We start from the raw sequence: 8,201 nt of genomic DNA on the forward strand, positions 1-8,201 counted from the left end.
AGGCACAGAGAAGTGAAGTGACTTGCCCACAGTCACACAGCTGACAAGGGGCAGAGTCGGGTAGATTTGGGTAGGAGTCGAAAGAGAGGGACCAAGGAGAGGGGTTCCAGCTGGGATCTCGTGTCCACCCTACCAGCCGGTCACCCCGCAACCTCCTGTTTACTGAGCCCCTTGCTCCCTGGAGCTAGCTCCAGGACTCCCGGTTTTAATAGCGGCATGTATTAGGCGCTTGCTAGGTACTAAGAGCTAAGGACTGGTGGGATTTCCGCTGCCGGCTGAAGTCTAGATATTAAGCCGACTCCATCCTCCCCCAAGTTCATCCTTGCGTGCTTTAACTCTGACCTGCAAAGTTATTTCTCCTTCCTTATTGACACCCATGCCTGTCACCCTTTGCCAGCTGTTCCAGACGTTTAACTCCATCAAACCCCCTGCCCCCTGCCTTCCCCATCCCTTGCCCCTAAAGACCTGGCTCCCTACTTCACTGAAAAAATGGAAACGTCATGAGGCTCACAACCTAAGTATTAGATTAGATTAGACTGTAAACTCGTAGTAAGCAGGGAATGTGTCCGTTAAACTGTTGTGCTGTACCCTCCCGAGCAATACTAACAGTGTTCTGCACACAGTAAGAGCTCAATAAATGTGATCGATTGATGGAATAAGCAAAGAAATGTAAATTAAATTATAATTTTATTCGGTTCACTGGGGTGGTTCCTTGGTCCTGTCCACTATGTGATCTATTAGACCTCACTATTCTGAACTCTGTCAGCAAAGTGAGGTGTAGATATGGAACAAGGCCCCTGGGGTGGCCTGCCTACGTGCATTAGAAGATGAGGTGATAATAATAATAATAAAAATAAATAATTATTGTACTTGTTAAGTACTTACTATGTGCCAAGCATTGTTCTAAATGCAGGGGTAGATACAAGTTAATTAGGTTGGACACAGTCCCTGTTCCACATGGGACTCACATTCTTAATTCCCATTTTACAAATGAGGGAACTGAGGCCCAGAGAAATAAAGTGACTTGCCCAAGGTCACACAGCAGACATGTGACACAACAGGGATTAGAACTCAGGTCCTTCTGACTCCCAGGCCTGTGCTTTATACATTAACCATGTTGATCTTCTGAGGAACAGGAGGGAGGGTTAGGAGGTGAGTCAGCAGGTGACCTTGGGCCTTGACTGGTCTGAACTCTATCAGGGAGGAGAGGTGTAATAATGATAATAATGATTATTATAGTATTTTTTAAACACTTACTATGTGCCAAGCACTGTTCTATGCACTGGAGTAGATACAAGGTAGTCAAGTTGTCCCACATGAGGCTCACAGTCTTAATCCCCATTTTACAGAGAGGTAACTGAGGCACAGAAAAGTTAAATGGCTTGCCTAAGGTCACAGAGCAGACAAGTGGCAGAGTTGGGATTAGAACCCACGTCTTCTGACTCCCAAGCCCGTGCTCTTTCCACTAAGCTACACTGCTTCTCTGGAAGGAAGTGAAGACATGGAACATGATCCCTGGGGTAGCCTGCCCAGGGCATCAGGAGATGGGGTGAGCCTCTGAGGAGCAAGGGGGAAGGCTACAAGGTGAGTCAGCAGGTGGCCCTGGGAGTCCTCTCAGTACAGAAACAGAAACACCAGGGTGGGGACGGGAATTTTGTCATGCATGGGAGAAGACACCCTCGGGTCCCTTGACCTAATTCCTTGAGACCCAGGAATGGTTAAGCCAAGGGCTGCCATCCCATTTCCTCTAGAGGGTCGACAAAATACACTCTCCTCCCAGTGGGGCTGGGATTAAAATGGTATAGAGGGGTTAGAATAACCTCATTTGGAAAGCAAAATAAACCACCCTCCGAGTAATGTCTCTTGAGGGGTTTTTCAAAGAGTGATTGGTGTGGTTCCAGAGGGTGTTGGCTAGGGGACTGTCATAACCTCTGCTTAGCCCTGAACAGAGTTGAGAAAACCTGACATCAAAGGTTCCATTGTTTTGGTTTTCATTTCTTCCCATTGTGACACCTGAATGGAGTGTATCCCAGCCCTGCTTCCCCAACCCTCTCCTCCACAACGCTTCAAGGTGGCGGCTGGACAACTGGAGCTGTGCCAAGCCCTTTCTCCCAGAGGACTGTTGAGCAATAGAGGTGGGGAGGGCCACTGCACGGCAGGGAGAAGTGATGTGGACCTGGTTTGCTGCCTGACACGATGCCTGTTACCTTTCCTGCCCTTCGCCCGAACCCGCTGACCTGGAGCTTTGTCACTGTCCATACTGTGGCCACAAGAATGAGCAGTGCCTAGCAATCTGACAGGCAACTCGGCCAGAAAGACAGGAGGAAAGAAAGGAATATTTATTTATATTAATGTCTGTCTTCCCCTCTAGACTGTAAGCTTGTTATGGGCAGAGAATGTGTCCACTAATTCTGTTGTAATAATAATGATAACTGTGGTATTTATTAAGCATTTACTTTGTCAGGCACTGTAATAAGTGCTGGAGTGGATACAAGCAAATCCAGTTGGACACAGTGCATGTCCCACATGGGGCTCAAAGTCTTTATCCCCATTTTACAGATGAGGTAACTGAGGCACAGAAAAGTTAAATGATTTGTCCAAGGTCACACAACAGACAAGTGGCACAGCCAGAATTAGGACCCAAGTCCTTCTGACTCCCACATCCATGCTCTATCCACTAGTTCACGCTGTGTTTCTATTCTGCACATAGTAAGTGCTCAGTAAATACCACTGATTGATTGATTGGTAATTCTCTTCTAATTATGGGAAGGCTACCAATTATATGTAATAATAACAATAATAATATTTTGTGAAGTCCATACTCTGTGCAAACCCTGGGGTAATTTCAAGAGAATCAGGTCGGACACTGTCACTGTCCTTTAAGGGAAGCAGCATAGTCTAGTGGCTCTCAGACTTGAAATTGGTAGACATGTTCATTCATTCATTCATTCAATAGTATTTATTGAGCGCTTACTATGTGCAGAGCACTGTACTAAGCGCTTGGGATGAACAAGTCGGCAACAGATAGAGACAGTCCCTGCCGTTTGACGGGCTTACAGTCTAATCGGGGGAGACGGACAGACAAGAACAATGGCACTAAACAGCGTCAAGGGGAAGAACATCTCATAAAAACAATGGCAACTAAATAGAATCAAGGTGATGTACAATTCATTAACAAAATAAATAGGGTAACGAAAATATATACAGTTGAGCGGACGGGTACAGTGCTGTGGGGATGGGAAGAGAGAGGTGGAGGAGCAGAGGGAAAAGGGGAAAATGAGGCTTTAGCTGCGGAGAGGTAAAGGGGGGATGGCAGAGGGAGTAGAGGGGGAAGAGGAGCTCAGTCTGGGAACGCCTCTTGGAGGAGGTGATTTTTAAGTAAGGTTTTGAAGAGGGAAAGAGAATCAGTTTGGCGGAGGTGAGGAGGGAGGGCGTTCCAGGACCGCGGGAGGACGTGACCCAGGGGTCGACGGCGGGATAGGCGAGACCGAGGGACGGCGAGGAGGTGGGCGGCAGAGGAGCGGAGCGTGCGGGGTGGGCGGTAGAAAGAGAGAAGGGAGGAGAGGTAGGAAGGGGCAAGGTGATGGAGAGCCTTGAAGCCTAGAGTGAGGAGTTTTTGTTTGGAGCGGAGGTCGATAGGCAACCACTGGAGTTGTTTAAGAAGGGGAGTGACATGCCCAGATCGTTTCTGCAGGAAGATGAGCCGGGCAGCGGAGTGAAGAATAGACCGGAGCGGGGCGAGAGAGGAGGAAGGGAGGTCAGAGAGAAGGCTGACACAGTAGTCTAGCCGGGATATAACGAGAGCCCGTAATAGTAAGGTAGCCGTTTGGGTGGAGAGGAAAGGGCGGATCTTGGCGATATTGTAGAGGTGAAACCGGCAGGTCTTGGTAACGGATAGGATGTGTGGGGTGAACGAGAGGGACGAGTCAAGGATGACACCGAGATTGCGGGCCTGCGGGACGGGAAGGATGGTCGTGCCATCCACGGTGATGGAGAAGTCTGGGAGCGGACCGGGCTTGGGAGGGAAGATGAGGAGCTCAGTCTTGCTCATGTTGAGTTTTAGGTGGCGGGCCGACATCCAGGTGGAGACGTCCCGGAGGCAGGAGGAGATGCGAGCCTGAAGGGAGGGGGAGAGGACAGGGGCGGAGATGTAGATCTGCGTGTCATCTGCGTAGAGATGGTAGTCAAAGCCGTGAGAGCGGATGAGTTCACCGAGGGAGTGAGTGTAAATGGAGAACAGAAGAGGGCCAAGAACTGACCCTTGAGGAACTCCAACAGTTAAAGGATGGGAGGGGGAGGAGGCTCCAGCGTAGGAGACCGAGAATGATCGGCCAGAGAGGTAAGAGGAGAACCAGGAGAGGACAGAGTCCGTGAAGCCAAGGTGAGATAAGGTATGGAGGAGGAGGGGATGGTCGACAGTGTCAAAGGCAGCAGAGAGGTCAAGGAGGATCAGAATGGAGTAGGAGCCATTGGATTTGGCAAGAAGGAGGTCATGGGTGATCTTAGAGAGAGCAGTCTCGGTAGAGTGGAGGGGACGGAAGCCAGATTGGAGGGGGTCTAGGAGAGAATGGGAGTTAAGGAATTCTAGGCATCGATTGTAGACGACTCGTTCTAAGATTTTGGAAAGGAAGGGTAGTAGGGAGATAGGACGATAACTGGAGGGGGAAGTGGGGTCAAGAGTGGGTTTTTTTAGGATGGGGGAGACGTGGGCGTGTTTGAAGGCAGAGGGGAAGGAGCCCTTGGAGATTGAGTGGTTAAAAATAGAAGTTAAGGAAGGGAGGAGGGCAGGGGCGATGGTTTTAAGAAGGTGAGAGGGAATGGGGTCCGAGGCGCAGGTGGAGGGGGTGGCACTTGCGAGGAGGGAGGAGATCTCCTCTGAGGATACTGCAGGGAAGGATGGGAAAGTAGGGGAGGGGGTTGTTGGGGGGAAGGGGAGAGGCGGAGGGGTGACTTTGGGGAGCTCAGACCTGATCGTGTTGATTTTCGTGAGGAAATAGGTGGCCAGATCATTAGGGGTGAGAGATGGGGGAGGGGGAGGAACAGGGGGCCTAAGGAGAGAGTTAAAGGTCCGGAACAATCGGCGGGGGTGACGGGCATGGGTGTCGATGAGGGAGGAGAAGAAGCTTTGCCTGGCGGAGGAGAGGGCAGAGTTAAGGCAGGAAAGGATAAATTTGAAGTGTGTGAGGTCGGCTTGGTGCTTGGACTTTCGCCAGCAGCGCTCAGCAGCTCGAGCATAGGAGTGTAGGAGGCGGACGGAGGAGGTGATCCAGGGCTGTGGGTTAGTGGCGCGAGAGCGGCGGAGGGAAAGGGGGGCGAGAGAGTCGAGATGAGTAGAGAGGGTGGAGTTGAGAGCGGAGACCTGATCGTTGAGAGTGGGAAGAGAGGACAGGGCGGCAAGGTGAGGCGAGATGCTATTGGAAAGACGGATGGGATCGAGAGAGCGGAGGTCTCTGTGGGGCAGTAGCGAAGATTTGCAGGGGGAGGGAGTGTGAGAGATGAGGCAGGTGAGAAGGTTATGGTCCGAGAGAGGGATTTCAGAGTTGGTGAGTGAGGAGATAGTGCAGCGGTAGGAGATGACAAGATCGAGGGTGTGACCGAGTCGGTGAGTGGGCGCGGTATGGTGGAGGAGGAGGTCGGCAGAGTCGAGGAGGGATAGCAGGCGGGCGGCAGAGGAGTCATCGGGTACATCCGTATGGATGTTCCCTGCCCACACTTGGGCTAGAGCAAAAGAGGACAAAAGTCTGTGTACTTCAGGGTTCTCTGAAGTGCAGAGAGGGAAGATTGAAAACAGAAGGAAGATTAAATAAAAAATCCTTTCCTACTTTGATATGATCTCTCCCTGATAATGATGTTTGTCCCTCAGTAGCCAATTTACTTAGCCCCTCTCCCTGCCCCCCCGCCAAGCAGTGTTTCATTGCCACCTTTTCTATGGGAAGTAAAGATGATTAGAACTGCCTTGGGGCAGGTAGATTGTGAACAAGAGTTGAAAGATGATATACACCTTCCGCTTAACGTTTCTTTTAAAGGTAGTATGTAGACCGTAGGCTCTTTATGGTCAGGGATCATGCCTACTAACTCGATTGTACTGTACTTTCCTGAGCGTTTAGACAACACTCTACACACAGTAGTTGCTCCGTAAATACCGTTGATTGATTGATGGGATTGTGTCCAACCCAATTATCTTGTGACTACTCCAGCGCTTAGTTCAGTGCCTGGAACATAGTAAGTGCTTAACAAATTCTACTATGATGATGATGATGGAATTTTTAATGGAATTTTTCCTCTTCATCTTTGGGATAGATTCTGATTACCCAAGAGTTGTCAACAGGTGGCAGCAAAACTCTAACATTTTAGTGATTCCAGCACCGCTGTGGACTCCGCCTTTTTAAGTCCGAGGTAACTTTTTGAATTTGCAGCTAACACATAGGCAGAATTAATGTGCCCTGAGAAGACTTTATGAATTGCTAATTGATATGGTATCAAGATTTAAAGCATCTATGGAAAATGAAGATCGTATCCTTTCTAGGTATTCGATATAAAATCTGTTTAGTATTTCCCTTTATTGCGGTGTTTTCCCTCTTGTCATTTTGAATAGAGCTAGAGTTGGGCCATAAAACTGAAAGAGATGTAATGATTTAAAATGCTAAAAAATTCCAGAAAAAATGCCAAGTGTTGTTGAGGCCACTGGAATTGGAGCTATCCTTCTGAAGTGGTGAGGAGTCTGACTATCCAAAATTTGTCCATGACTATCCAAAATTTGTCCAGAGTTTACTTGGAGCTCATACTGGTTCTACTGTTGTTCTTGTTTACTTATATGGTTCTGCTTGGCTTTTGATAATTTCAGTCTTTCCTTGTGTGTCCATCACCTGTTCCCTTACTATCAGTCATTCAATAATGCTCTTTACTGGGTGCCTACTGAGTGCTAAGCCCTGTACTGAGCACTTGGGAGAGTACCAGAGAAGCAAGACACCTGTTCCCTGCCCTCAAGGAGCTTACAGTTTAACATGAGAAACAGGCAGAAAAATAATGTCCCAACAGAGGGAACAGAGAACAAGACTATCAAGCAGAAGATTGTTCCTTCCCCATTGCAATTATACTGGGAGCCCTCTGAACTCTGATCTTGGCCTTTTCCCCTGCAGGGTGAGAAGTAACATAGCCTAATGGATAGAGCACAGAACTGGGAGTCAGAAGTATCCGGGTTCTAATTTCGGCTCCTCCACTTGTCTGCTGTGTGACCTTGGGCAAGTCACTTCACGTCTCTGTGCATCAGTTACTTCATCTATAAAACGGGGGGTTAAGACTGTGAGCCCCATGAGGGATAGGGACTGGGTCCAACTGATTACTGGTATCTAATCCAGAGTTTAGAACAGTGTTTGGCACATAGTAAGTGCTTAACAAAAGCCACAAAAATACTGGCTCAGTACTCGCTACCCATTAGGTGCTCAGCAAATATGACTGATTGAATTAATCAATGGTATTTGAGTGTTTATTCTATGCAGAGCACTATACTAAGTACTTGGGAGAGTACAGTACAACAGAATTGGTAGACATGTTCCCTGCCCATATGAGAGTACAGTCTAGATTGATAAAGTGACTGATTGTTGATTGATTGAGAGATGTGCAATCAATGACAGATGAAGGCCTGCTCCTGCAAGAAGACTGGGCCGTTACGTCACTTCCCTTAGCTTTCATAGAAATTCAAAGTGAAATTGGAGGTTTTCCAAGGGTGGGTCAGAAACCTATCTTGTTCTGGACCATCTTTCCTCCCCAAATCCTCTTTGGTCAGAAAGCAGACTCTGGTCGCACCTGTTTCCTCCACTCCTTTCTCCTGCCGCTACCACTGGCCTGGGCAGATGGAATGAGAGTGGTGTGATGGGGGTTACCTCAGAGGAAAGTCTGTTTACCCCCACTCCATCCAGGAAATCTGTTTACCCCCACTCCATCCCTCCGTTCTTCTCCCCATCACCGCCCCACCCTGCATCTCTGACCCAAGCCACTCTATCTCCAAGTCCATCTCAAGTCCATACTGAGTTTTCCAACCCAGCCCTTAATGAATGTCCCATTCACCCCTGAAATAATAATAATAATGATGGTATTTGTTAAGTGATTAGTATGTGCCAGGCACTCTACTAAGTGTTGGGGTGGATTCAAGCAGATTTAGTTGGACACAGTCCCTGTCCCATGTGTGGCCTTCGGTCTCA

This window comes from Ornithorhynchus anatinus, chromosome 19, assembly GCF_004115215.2.
Source record: "Ornithorhynchus anatinus isolate Pmale09 chromosome 19, mOrnAna1.pri.v4, whole genome shotgun sequence".
Lineage (NCBI taxonomy): Eukaryota > Metazoa > Chordata > Mammalia > Monotremata > Ornithorhynchidae > Ornithorhynchus > Ornithorhynchus anatinus.